Source organism: Lygodium microphyllum, chromosome 26 (genome assembly GCF_053477565.2).
Source record: "Lygodium microphyllum isolate KBCC chromosome 26, Lygodium_microphyllum_v1.1.10, whole genome shotgun sequence".
NCBI classification, from domain to species: Eukaryota; Viridiplantae; Streptophyta; class Polypodiopsida; order Schizaeales; family Lygodiaceae; genus Lygodium; species Lygodium microphyllum.
Genome location: NC_141160.1, coordinates 18,993,407 through 19,006,727, shown reverse-complemented (window position 1 = coordinate 19,006,727; position 13,321 = coordinate 18,993,407). Strand labels below are relative to the sequence as shown.

The window sequence follows — 13,321 nt, the reverse complement described above, 5'->3', positions numbered from 1 at the left end:
GAGAGAGAGATGGGAGAAACATTAAACATAATAGGGAAAGAGAGAAAGAGAAAGAGAGGGAGAGGGAGAGGAAAAGGGAGAGGGAGAGGGCGGAAGAGGAAATGAGAGAGGGAGAGGAAGAGAGAAAAAACATGAAACATAATAGAGAAAGAGAGAAAGAGAGGGTGAGGGTAAGGGTGAGGGTGAGGGAGGGAGAGGAAATGAGAGAAGGAGAGGAACATGAAGAGAGAAAAGGATAGAAGGAAGAAGAGAAAGAGGGAAAAAACATTAAACATAATAGGAAAATAGAGAAAGAGAGGGAGAGGGAGAGGGAGGGAGAGGAAAGAGAGGGAAACATTAAACATAATAGGGAAAGAGAGAGGGAGAGGAACAGAGAAAAAACATTAAACATAATAGGTAAAGAGAGAAAGAGAGGGAGAGGGTGAGGGAGGGAGAGGAAATGAGAGAGGGAGAGGAAGAGGAAGAGAGAAAAGGAAAGAAGGAACAAGAGAGAGAGGGAAAAAATATTAAAGATAATAGGAAAAGAGAGAAAAAGAGGGACAAGGTGAGGGGGGAGAGGAAATGATAGAGGGAGAGGAAGAGAGAGTGAGGGAGGGAGAGGAAATGTAGTAGTAGTAGTTGTTGTTGTTGTTATTTTTATTCTTTTCTTTTTTATTATAGTGGTAGTGGTAGTGGTAGTGGTAGTGGTAGTGGTAGTTGTGGTCATGGTTGTGGTCATGATCATTGTCATGGTCGTGGTCGTAGTCATAGTCGTAGTCGTAGTCGTAGTTGTAGTCGTGGTTCTAGTAGTAGTAGTGGTTTTCTTGTTTGTTGTTGTTGTTGTTGTAGTAATAGTTTTATTAAAGAAAATGAGATATGTTTTGTTAAAGAAAATGAGAGAGGGGGAGGAAGAGAAAAAGGAAGAAGGAACAAGTGAGAGGGAATAAATATATAGCATAATAAAGAAAGAGAAAAAGAGAGAGAGATGGAAGGTGAGGGGATAATGAATAGATAAAAAACAAAGAGAGAGTGGTGGCGAGGTCTGGTGAGGTCCAGTGCAACACCACGAGACGTCGACATACATTAATTTGTGGGTGGGTGGGTGGAGATGATCAAGCAACACCACAAGTAAATGGATAGAGATGATCAAGCAATAAAAGTGACATGTACAACTCATTTATGGTGGAGTTTGCTAGAAGCTAATAAGGGAACCAATGTCTTATGCACCTTAAGAACAAGAGAATTTTCTCTATATAAAGACCACAGAAGACTCAAATATTGCTCACAACTTGCATGGAACAAAACACAGTGACCAAGGAAGAATCAGATATTGTAGAAACTGTAGGACTCACAAACACCAAAAAAGGCCTATACGATAACTTCTATTGTGAATGCTACAAGTTACATGAAAGGTTTTTAACACCCCCACGAGATCATGCACAATCGTTGCCAGTAGAAGGTTGATTTGAGAGTTTGGGTCCCATAAATTTAACAACAATAACAAAGGACATGTAAAAAAAAATTGGTTGTTTGTCAAAGGCAAGCCACTATTAGTATTCAAGAAGGTTGCCTGCAAGGCTACCAAGGACCAAAAATGATTCAAATCTCATACAGATTACACCTCCTTTTCTTTTCTACATTGCAGTTTTGAACAACTCAAAAGTAACCTCTTGCTTGCATGATATGCTTTAAACTATTCAGAATCCTAGGAAATTCAAAGAAAATACAGGATTCTTTTCCACCCAAGCCTACCCTTCTTACTCTATTATTGCCTGAGAGATTGTTGCAGGGGCTTCCCCCAATTATGACATCAATCTTTTCCACTGCATCCACAATCTTAGCCAACTTATCATCTGTAATATGTCTAACATCATCCTCCATTTGAAATTGGCCAACTTTGTTCTAGCAGCTCGCTATTATGTTTTTGCATTTATCATTGATGTCCACAATAACAATAGCCTTCAAAATTATACCCAATTTGTGCAATGCCACTTCTACCCCACCAAGGCTCGAGAATAAGGACAGAATTGTTAAACCTTGAGGATAAATTCTTTTAGTGGTGAAAGATGGCATGCAATAGTATTGACCTGAAATGAGTTGCCCAATGCATCAGAACGATCTGAAAGGGTAGAGCAGCCTTGAGTGTGGTCACGATCATATCCAAGCACCAGCTCAATCTCATGGGGTTCAAATGGGGCAGCTTGGCCTGGGCTAATCCAGACCAAGTTACATCTTTTGCATGCCAGGACAATCTCCTGTTGAAGATAAGAAGGTATCTCACTTTCTTTGTGGGAAGATTTTTTTTTTAAAATGAGTCCACATAGAGTGCTAGGGACAAGTCATGTGTTTATGCAATTCATCTTCTCTCTCGGATCCCATGGGGGCCAATACTTCTTTGTTTTTGGAAGCACCTCAAAGATTGTCATGGGAGCAGGGGGAAGGATCAACCTTCTTCCATCTACTAGAAGGTTATGAACATAACCATGAGGCCTAAAGCATGCTTAAAAATATCTAGAGTCTGTGAACTCTGGATCTATGCCATTAAAATGCCCTTTGATGGTCTCCCACTCTGAATTGGAAACGTTCTCAACATTTTCAAAATAGAAAAAGGGAGGGCCTTCCATCAAACTATTCAATGGTTTTGGCATGCCTTTAAAAAAGCCAAGAATTCCAAACCCCATGTCCTTCTTGAACTTGAAAGGTGGGATAGAACCTAGATGTGGACATGATGTTTTTCCATTCATAGATTGAGTCTCGATCCATAAAACACTCAAGTCATCACTGGCAGTCTCATCCAAGTCTAGAGTAGGAGTAATGCTGATCTTTGTCTTAAGGCCCAAGTAACAGTACCATAGCTTAAGGGCTCTTTCATCTATCCAGTATATTTTGGTACAAATACCTCGTGAGGGTCTAGCATGTCTAGTTATTTGAACACTCTTGGATATTTTAAATGAGTGTTCAACTTCTCTTGCCATAGGAATCTTCTTGCCCTGCAATGAAGGAGAAATCAAGTGATTATGCATCCCTGCCTCCCCTCACACTCTTGCTCTGTTTCATTGATGATAATGTGGGCTTTGAATATTTGAAGACCATTTTACAAAAACAATACTGCATTTTACATAATGAACCATGCCATTTCTTTCAAAGGTCCAAATATGCATAGTCATAGACAAAGGATTGAGAAAGGACCCCGTAAATACATAAGATGGGAATCATGTTCCTTGCTTCCATACCAAAGAGAGGGCATGTCTTGAGCATGGTATATGCAAATTATTATCCTTTCAGGCTATGAATTCTTCTCTCAATCTAATCACCACCCTGGCCCCTCCAAGCTTGCCACAACTTCCCCTAAGAATGCCCATTCTACTCACATACAAAGACCCAATATGTTTCTGAGCACGGTGGTGGAATTCTTCTCCAAATCTAATAACACTTATGAGTTTCCCATCTAACCTCTAACGCTAGCCAATCCATCAAGCTTACAATAAACACCTCCCTTCCTATTATGTCTGTTCTGTGTGTTTGTGAACAAGCACATTTTGATATTGGCAGGTGTTCCGGGGCTGACAAAAGGTTGCAATGTTTAATAATGTTGTAGATTTTGGAAAACTGGCAATCAACTTGATAATTTTCCACAATGATATTACATTTTAGAGGGTTTACTATGGTATTGTATCAAGGGATAAAAAATGATTAACTTTGCATTAGGAGTCAGGACACATGCACAATTCATGCTTACACAATGAATGTTGACCACTTTCAAAGAAAGTTAAACAAAAGTTGATGCCATCCAATTTTTTTCTCAAAGTATAAATATGATATTTCATACTTGGAGCACCACTTACTCAATTCGTTGACTAATTGCTTATAAGGGTACATAAGATATGCATTTTAAGTAAGATCATTTTTTAAAGATTTATATTATCATGCTTTGTATGATTTAAATTGATTATGCTAACATTATTTTTTGTCTATACAGGTGACCTTTGTGGATACTTAGATCATTAGGATGAGTCGAGGGATGAGCGATGAGGAGTTGCAGGATATCTTCACGTGCATGTCTCCAGATCAAATGGCGAGATTCAGAGACATGGCAGGCCAAGAGCTGTCTCGGACATCGTTAGGCCGCTCTATTAGATCTACTTTGGCGCAATCAGAGCCTCACACTAATAGGACCTCTTAGAACGGCCGCCTTGTAGGTCAGCAGAAGAGGGTCACTAGAACTTCAAAAATATATCTATCAGTGTCTGACAATGCCTTTGTAGGAGGCAATGACTACTCATACCTCCCACAAACATATCGAACCTAAACCTGGGACTTCATGCCTAGAGTGTCGGTCCCTAACAAACAAAAAGAAAGTACCCCATTACACATGTATCATTATTTACTTAAGGGAGAAAAGACTCGAAAATGGGACAAAACCACCTAGAAAAGCCACATGAAGCTCCTCCACACAGCAAAGGCTTCCTCCAACGACTTTATCAATATGTATGATGCAATCACTAAAACAAAAAACCATTAGCCATACCTGCACCAAAAGACATAAGACCATCTGGACCTAAAGAAATAGTACATTTTTACTACAAACTAATTGGACCTCTTGGCCTAGAGAAATCAAACATTAAAACCTTAAGACAATTGACACTCTTGGCCTAAAGAAATTAAACAAACCAGCTCATATAGATCCCTCCTTGGAAGAAGGAAGATATACAAAAATACACTCTATTCCAAGAGGACAAATATGGATCTCAGCCCTAAACTAAATGCATCAAGTTGTGATCCATATCCCTTGCATATATAGCAAGAGGCGTACGCATAACATGTCTTCTGACCAACCTATGGGTCTAGGATAATAGTGGTAGATGGGTCTCGGCCACCCTCTCCATCACCCATATCAACCATCGCCTGCCATATAACACACGGTCTGATAACATTCCCCACAAACGACCAAGTCCTGTCTCATTATCAAGAGAGCAACATCCAAACTAGGACCACAGTTGAAGAAGAGGTCCTCTTCATAAGTGAAATTGGCTAGTGAATCAGCAAACTGATTCCAAGAACATGGAATCAGCTAAAGAGATATGCTCTCAAATTCATCAAGTAGGATTATAGCAGCTCAATGATACATACGAAGAATAGGATTATGGACTGTATATGTTTGATTGAGTTGATTTAAGATCACTTAGGAATCCCCTTTTACTAACAACTGCCAAATACCACCTTTCTTGGCAATATTCAGTCCCATAATCAAGGCTTTATACTCTGCCATGTTGTTAGTAAATCCTACCCTGAGATAAGTAGCTAATTTCATTTTAACTCTATGTCGAGGATCTCCGATAACTACTCTAACACTCCCTTTTTTATTAGGGCCCCTAAATGCCCCATTAGAATATAATGTGTATGTCCACATTGGGTTTGCACAGCCAACCATCCAAAACCCCCCTATATGTAATTATGATAGTCAAAATTCAACATATTGAGAGGATGAACTAATGGCTCCATCCCACCTCAATCATTAAAGACTACACGACACTCATCAAAATCTACAAACAGCGATGACAGAAGACCTTAATAGCCTTTACTCCACTAGATGAGATTTCCCTGATGATATTGCTGCTCTAAGTATGGGTGCTCCAAATAAGGGATCAGTCAACCCATCAACCTCTATCGTTGTTTCCTTGTAGATGTTTGATCAATCACACGTAGACTTGCAAGGCACTTATGTCATTAGCGTAGTCAGATATAATAAGGTTTAATATTATTAAGATTAACCTTATTCTTAAACTACGCTAATGTTGTGGATCTGCCTTATTATATCTGCCAATAATGTTGTGGATCTGCCAATAATGTTGTAGTCACACATAGATCTGCCAATAATGTTGTGGATTTATTCTTCCAGATCCTGAAAATCCTATAAGGACCATCCCATTTGGGCTCCAGCTTTCCTGGAAATAACTCTCTACGCGCATCATAGTACAACATTAGCTATCCTTTCTTATAAGTGTATTTCTTTGCTTTTAGATCATGGAGCTGCTTCATCTAACGCTTGGTCACCTTTTAATGTAGCAAGCTCTGCGATCTAATCTCATCGAGGTGTGCCTGAGTCGTAAAGCGCTCTAAGAGGGCATGCCCGTCACCCAAAGAATGATTGATCGCGAATCTTATCATTGGCAACTCGATCTCTAGAGGTAGGACACACTCCTCTCCATATACTTACTTGAATGGGGTGTGACCAATAGCTTGTTTGAATGTTGCATTGTGTACCCACACTGCCACATACAACTTTTTGTCCCAATCTCATTTCTTTTCCAATACTACCTTAGACAGAATGCCCACAAGCTACTTGTTGGAACTCTCGACTTGCCCATTGGCTTGTGGGTTATAGGGGGTTGTTTTATTATGCTTGATATGCCAAGCCTTAGTTAGGATTTTTATCACTTTTTATCGATTTGGTCCAATACTATTTCTTTTGGTGGACCAAATCGACATACTATTTGCTCTAATAGGAAACTGGTAGTTTCCTTTGCATCATCTTTCCGTGTTGCACGTGCTTCTGACCACTTAGTAAAATAGTCAGTCACTATGATAATATATAGTTTCTGTGTAGTAGACGACAGAGTAATAGGGCCCACAAAGCCGATCCCCCACTTCTCAAACGGAAGGATGGCCATAATAGGAGTGAGTTGTCACTTCTTATTCTCTCGGCTATCATGTCATTGACAGATGTCATATCTTTTAACGTACTTGAATGCATCCTGGAAGATGGCGCTGGGACCTAAAATGGACCGATAAGGCACTACCCGGACCTCATGCCCTCAACAGACAACCCCACCACACCACACGGCCTCGCGGACTAGGAGCGTCTGTCGAGGGATACACTATCCTAAACTCTAATCACTGTACATTTATAGTCTGTAATCCAATGGATGTTTCCTTTTCTCGTCTCCTGAGAGGGAGATCATACATATATTGGAATTAAACACCACATATTACACACACACGGCACCCCACCGACTGTGGCCCTACTGCAGCTCTCCTACATCTTGGGGATTGGCCCCTTGATGCACTGCTTCCACACAAAAAACATTAGAAACAAACTCCACTCTTAGTGCTAATATATTTAATGTTCCAGGAATGCACTGATTCTCACTTATCGATCCCCTTTGACCCACTGTCTAGACCTATAGCCGGTTTTCTCACTCTCTCTACGTGGGTCAAGTCCTAAAGAAACCAAGTGCTATGCATCGAGGAGTTTGTAATTGATACCATTTAACGATGCTTGATGCAAATGTGTATATGATTATGTGCTCAAACAATTGGAAAACAGCCTCGTGCATTGTGCACATCCATTTTTTCCATGTTTCCATATACTAACGCGTAATTGCTGCGATGAGAGAACACATTGAGTCTTACACTTGTGCTGTACTTCCCTTTATTTAACTTAATGCCATCCTATATGAATAATGAAGCAAATACATCAAAATTTATATTATATTTCAGCACTCAAACTTCCCTCCCCCCTTACCATCATTTAAGGTTTTGCCTCATTGCATAGGTAAAGGGGTGATTTCATGTGTATTTCTCACGAAATAAGTAGTAAATACTCACAAAAACATATAAGTGGGGGTAACCTGAGTCAACCCCTCATGCTTTATTCTCATTATACACTCACAGACAGATCCATAATTTTCCTCAACCGCTCCCTATTTTTTCCCCTTTTAAAGAGTGATTTTTCCTAATTTTCCTTATTTTTTATCATTAAAAATGGAAGATAATTAGCAGTATTTCAGAGCTATGACTCTTAAGTCCTTGGATAGCAAACATGTAGCTTTTATTGGTTTTTTGTTTCATGCTTTTTCGATTTTAAGCCCAAAAACCCCATTTTTACTTTAAAAACCATGGTTTTCGAGTTTTTCCCATTTATTTTCCACACTTTAAGTGTATATATTTTGATTTTTTAATTATGAAATACTAAAAATAGTAGCAAACAATATGTCCATCAATTTTTAGCCCATAGGAACATTGCTAACCTCATCAAATGCAAAAAAAGAGCCATATCCTTTGTAAAAATAACATTACCGTGTATCTTTTTTTATTTTGGGTTTTGAAACTTGTTGCGGTCTACAAACCAAGGCCCCTTTGATGCTCAGACCACCTCCACATTTCCATCTTTAGCCCACCTTTGTTTTAGAAGCAATCTAGTACCACACTGAATAAGCATTCACCAATTGGGCTTCATTCTTCTTCACACGTAGGAACTGCCCCTTGCTGGAGGAGAGAGAGGGAAGAGAGAGAAATACTGAAGGGTCTTGTCTCTCTCCATCATTATTTTAGTAGGCTTCTCTAATTGCCTCACAACTAACAGAAACTCCTAGAACGGCCGCCTAGCAGGTTACCAGAATAGGGTCACTAGAACTCCCATCTAAAACAGGTCTTACAATGCCTCACAATGCCTTGCAGGAGGCAATGACTACTTAGTCCTCCCCCAGACATATAGAGCCTAATCCTGGGACTTCATGCCTTGAGTGCCAATCCCCAAAAAACAAAAGAAAGTAACCATTACACACACATATATCATTAATTGCTTAAGGGAAAAGACTCGGAAAGGGTACGAAACCACATGGAATGGCCACAAGAAGCTCCTTCGCAGCAAAGGCTCCCTCTAGCGACTTCATTAACCTGTATGGTGCAATCACTACAACAAAAAACCATTAACTCTACCCGCACCAAACAGATGAATGGCCCTCTTGGCCTAAAGAAATAGCACATTTCATTGCGAACTAGTTGGCCCTCTTGTCCTATAGAAATAGATCATTAAAACCTGAAAACAACTGGCCCTCTTGGCCTAAAGAAATAGATTATTAAAACCTGAAAACAACTGGCCCTCTTGGCCTAAAGAAATAGATCATTAAAACCTGAAAACAACTGGCCCTCTTGGCCTAAAGAATCTAGCAATCCTACTCATATAGATCCCTCCTTGGAAGAAGGCCAATATAGAAACACACGCTCCACTCCAAGGGGAAAAAAAAGGGCGATCAACCCTAAACTAAATGCATCAAGTTATGGCCCATACCTCCTGCATATATAGCAAGAGGCGTACGCATAACATGTCATCGAATCAACCTATGGGTCCAAGATAATAGTGGTAGATGGGTCTCGGCTACTCTCCTCATTACCCATATCAACCATTGCCTGCCATATAACGCGTGGTCTGATAACATTCCCCACAAGCAACCAGGTCTCGTCTCATTATCAATAACAACATCTGGACTAGGACCACAATTGAAAAAGAGGTCCTCCTCATAAGCAAAATTGGCTGATGACTCCACAAACTGATTCAAATAACGTGGCTAATGAATCCGCAAACTGATTCCAATAACATGGAATGAGCTGAAGAGATATGCTCTCAAATTCATCAAGTAGGGTTATAGCAGCTCGATGATACATATGAAGGATAGGATTCTGGACCGTATATGTCCCATTAATTTGATTTAAGATCATCTGGGAATCCCCTTTTACTAACATTCGCTGAATGCCACCTTTCTTGGCAATATCCAATTCCATAATCAAGGCTTTATACCCCGCCATGTTGTTAGTGAATCCCACCCCAACTAATTTCATTGTAACTCTACGTTGGGGATCTCGGATAACTACTCCAACACTCCCTTTTCTATTAGTCTCCCTTGCTCCATCAAAGTATAACCTCAGGCGGTCACTCATGAATATATATATATATATATATATAACGTGAGTTCAAAATAAGGGGTTTTTAAAATACCATTTTTATATATTTTCAACATACAGAAGGGTGTCATATAAAGGGGTTACTTACAGATTGAATAGAAAAGGGTTGTGTTATATTCAAGAAAAATTCACAGATTAGGATATTTATAAATAGGCCATGAACGCATGTTATATACAGAAATATATATAGTGAACCCCCCGAGAGTATAACGTGTACATCCACAATGGACTTACACAGCCAGCTATTAGGAACTGCTCTCTTCATAATTATGATAATCAAAATTCAACATATTTAGAGGATGAACCGACGGCTCCATCCCACCTTCTTCATTAAACTCAACAGGGATGCTTGTCAAGATTTGTAAACAATGATAGTAGAAAACTTTATCTCCCACACAAAGGTACCGTCTTCTTGCTCAACCACTCTGTATCCCTTGCTCCACCAGATAAGCCTCCCCTGATGATATCTTGGCTCTAGATATGGGTGCTCCAAACAAGGGATTAACTGCCCCATTGACCAGTTTAGCACTCCTGCAGGTCTCAAAGCAGCCCCAACATGGACCTGCAATGCATTTAACACGTTAGCATATTTAGAAACAATAAGGTTTAATCTTATTCACATTAACCTTATTCTTAAATTCCACTCCTTGTAGATTAGCTAATAAAACCGTGGACTTATTTTTACCTATCGAAATAATCTTGTAAGGGCCATCCCAACGAGGTTCTAGCTTTCCTAAAAATAACTCTCTACGTGCATCATAATACAAAACTAATTGCCTTTTTTTAAAGGTATACTTCTTCACCTTTAGATCATGCAACCACTTCATCCCACGTTTAGCTACATCCGGTCCCCTAAAATGGCATGAATCAGGTTTTTAACTTACAAGTTCTAAGGTCCTTGTCTATCTAACATTCGCATCAAATAAATTCCATTGAGGAAAGCTCTCAACTAACCTAGACCACCTTGCCATAGGATGGACTTGACAGTCACATCCACCACACTTCCCTTGGGGGTTTTTTTAGTTATCTAATTACCTACTACATTATGTTTGACACATAAAAGCAACTTCCTTAACTAACCCATTAATCATAGGTTCCTTTACGTAATTTAGGGCACAGACACAAAGACAAGATAAAACAAGATCAAACACTTCCTTATCTTCAGATTAATGTTTGTCTCCCGCCCATACAAGAGAATTAAGTGTCCCTTTCTGCCTCCGCAGAAATAACCTTCCGTCTCCCGGAAATAAAAACCCGAAGGTTTATCCTACTAGGATTCTGCATTGTAACTCATATCAAGGCCTCGAGATCCTATCTCGGGTCACGTAGAACACTTGTGTAGGGTCCGCAGGCATTGGGATTTATGGCCAGAGTCTCCCCTGGCACCCAAGCATCCTTCTAAGCCAAGTAATTTCCACAGAGAGACCTCTCACTGCAGGTTCGGTCCACATTTCCGTCGCGGATTCATAACCCCCTTGGTTAGGGTTTGGTGGTTCACGAGGGGTAGCTAGCGCCATCCTTCCTTAATTATCCCTTTAGGAAATCAGCCACAGCTGAAGCAACTAGCCTAATAACATTTACTAGGAAAAACATCCCTTTTGTTCCCATGGCAATTTATCCCTACAGTTCTCACCATGAAAATATAATCACTTGGATATTCATTCAAAACCACAACCAATCGTTAAGTATCCTTTCGAAAACAATCAAGCTGAAAGAACCAACCTAACATCCTTTAACTAGGAAAACATCCCTTCCTAATCCATCAAGTAACCACTCTGCCTAGCAATCACTTTTTCCATCTTTAACAAGATCAACCTTTGTTAAAACCATTTCAACAGTTCCAAGCAAAATGCTTAGCATAAATCAACTACCATAAAGTTCGCTCTCCCCCTTGGGTTAGGGCTTCGCAAGGTCAATTTAACAAATTTCTTCTAGATTCTTTAAATGATCTCAGTGGTCTTCCCCTTGATCCTGATTTGATCAAGGCTAACATTGTCTTATTGTTTCAAACATAGACAAGTTTGGTGGTTTGTACAACATTCCTGTTAAGGTGAAGTTCCTTTCCTGAATACCCTTAGCATTCTTCCTTAGGTCAATTGCAACCCGAAAGATCCGATACCTTGGGAATTGGGGTTTTCCCTAAGTTCGTCCTTGCTTGTAAGGAACAAGAATCTACATAGTCGAATGCCAATTCAACTCATGCTTTTCGAGTTATGGATTGGTGATCCGCCCTTTCCAACGACCTTAGCATCGACTAGGTCTTCATAGGAACTCCTAAATGTTTTTGCGCATTGGGTCCACTAGGACATCCTTATCCTAGTATGTAAGTCTCCCCTTCCTGGAAGAACAAAAGAATTTTTCCGTCCCAAGTTGTGTTGCACAACTTTGGAACCACAATTGCGAATTGGCAATTGACGATCCGCTTGAATCGGGAATTCGTCGAAATCTTAATTCCCTTATTTCGACATAGTGTGTCCTAATTGGTAGGACAATAGAATTGAGAAGAACTTCTATCGGTCCAACCTGGTTCCCATTGGTTGAGATCCCATTAGTGGCGACGGCGCCGTCTCGATTGGACTTACTCGCATGGTTGCTAAATGCGCGCCTCTTAGGTGCCACATTTCGTAGGAAATTAGTGGCCGCACACGAGGTAAAATTTGCTTAGGCTTCCCAAAAATTTTTCTTCAAAAGCTCTCACGGCCTGCAACACCTTCAAAAATCCAAATTGCCAATCCCGAGAAGGAGGGGAAAACTCCCTCTAAGCTAGGGGTGCTTGGAAGGTTCCTAGAACCTTCCAAAGCTCTCTCTCTCTCTCTCTTCTGAAACGATTTTTTTTCTTCTTTCTCCCCACAAATTGTAGATGATGGACCTACAGGGGATGATGATGATGCTACTGCTGATGCTCATTGGTGAGAAGGAGGGGAGGAGGACAACAACAAAGATAGTGGTGATGAAGGAGGGGAGGCAATGACTGTCACAGCCTCGGGGGGGTTGCCTTTATAAGGTGAGGAGGGGGGAGGCTATATGCTAGGTGGAGGGGCGGGAAACCATGCCGCCCCCCACTTGGCTACCATGGGGAGGGGCCACATGGCTCCCTCTGCCACACAAGTGGTGCGCTTGTTTTTTTTTTCTCTCTCTTTCTCTTATCCAGTTGACGGGGAGAGAGAGAGATAAAGAAATTTGCATTCATTTTCAAAATAAATAAATAAATAAAATTTTACCTTTGAGAGTAGGGTTCATGTGCCAAGAAGAGAGTAGGCACGGGGAGGCTATTTTAATGACCAAAATGTTACAAATGGGGTGTGGCCAATGGCTCGTTTAAACATCATATTATACGCCCAAACCACCACATATAATTTTGTATCCTAGTCCCGTTTCTTTTCAGAGACTATCTTGGATAGGATACCCACAAGCTGCTTATTGGTACTTTCAACATGTCCATTGACTTGCGGATTATAGGGGGTCATCTTGTTATGCTTAATGCTCCACGCTTTAGTCAGGCTTCTAATTACCTTATTCAAAAAATGAGTTCCACAGTCTGATACTATTTCCTTTGGGGGACCAAAAAAGCAGATGACCTGCTCAAGTAGGAAACTAG

The 13,321-nt window shown here is 40.3% G+C and overlaps 1 pseudogene; it reads right to left on the bottom strand.

The window, feature by feature from the left end:
• Positions 1-1,635: 1,635 nt before the first annotated feature.
• LOC148013024 (DNA (cytosine-5)-methyltransferase DRM2 pseudogene) lies at positions 1,636-2,660 on the bottom strand (annotated as a pseudogene).
• Between the last annotated feature and the right edge of the window lie 10,661 nt (positions 2,661-13,321).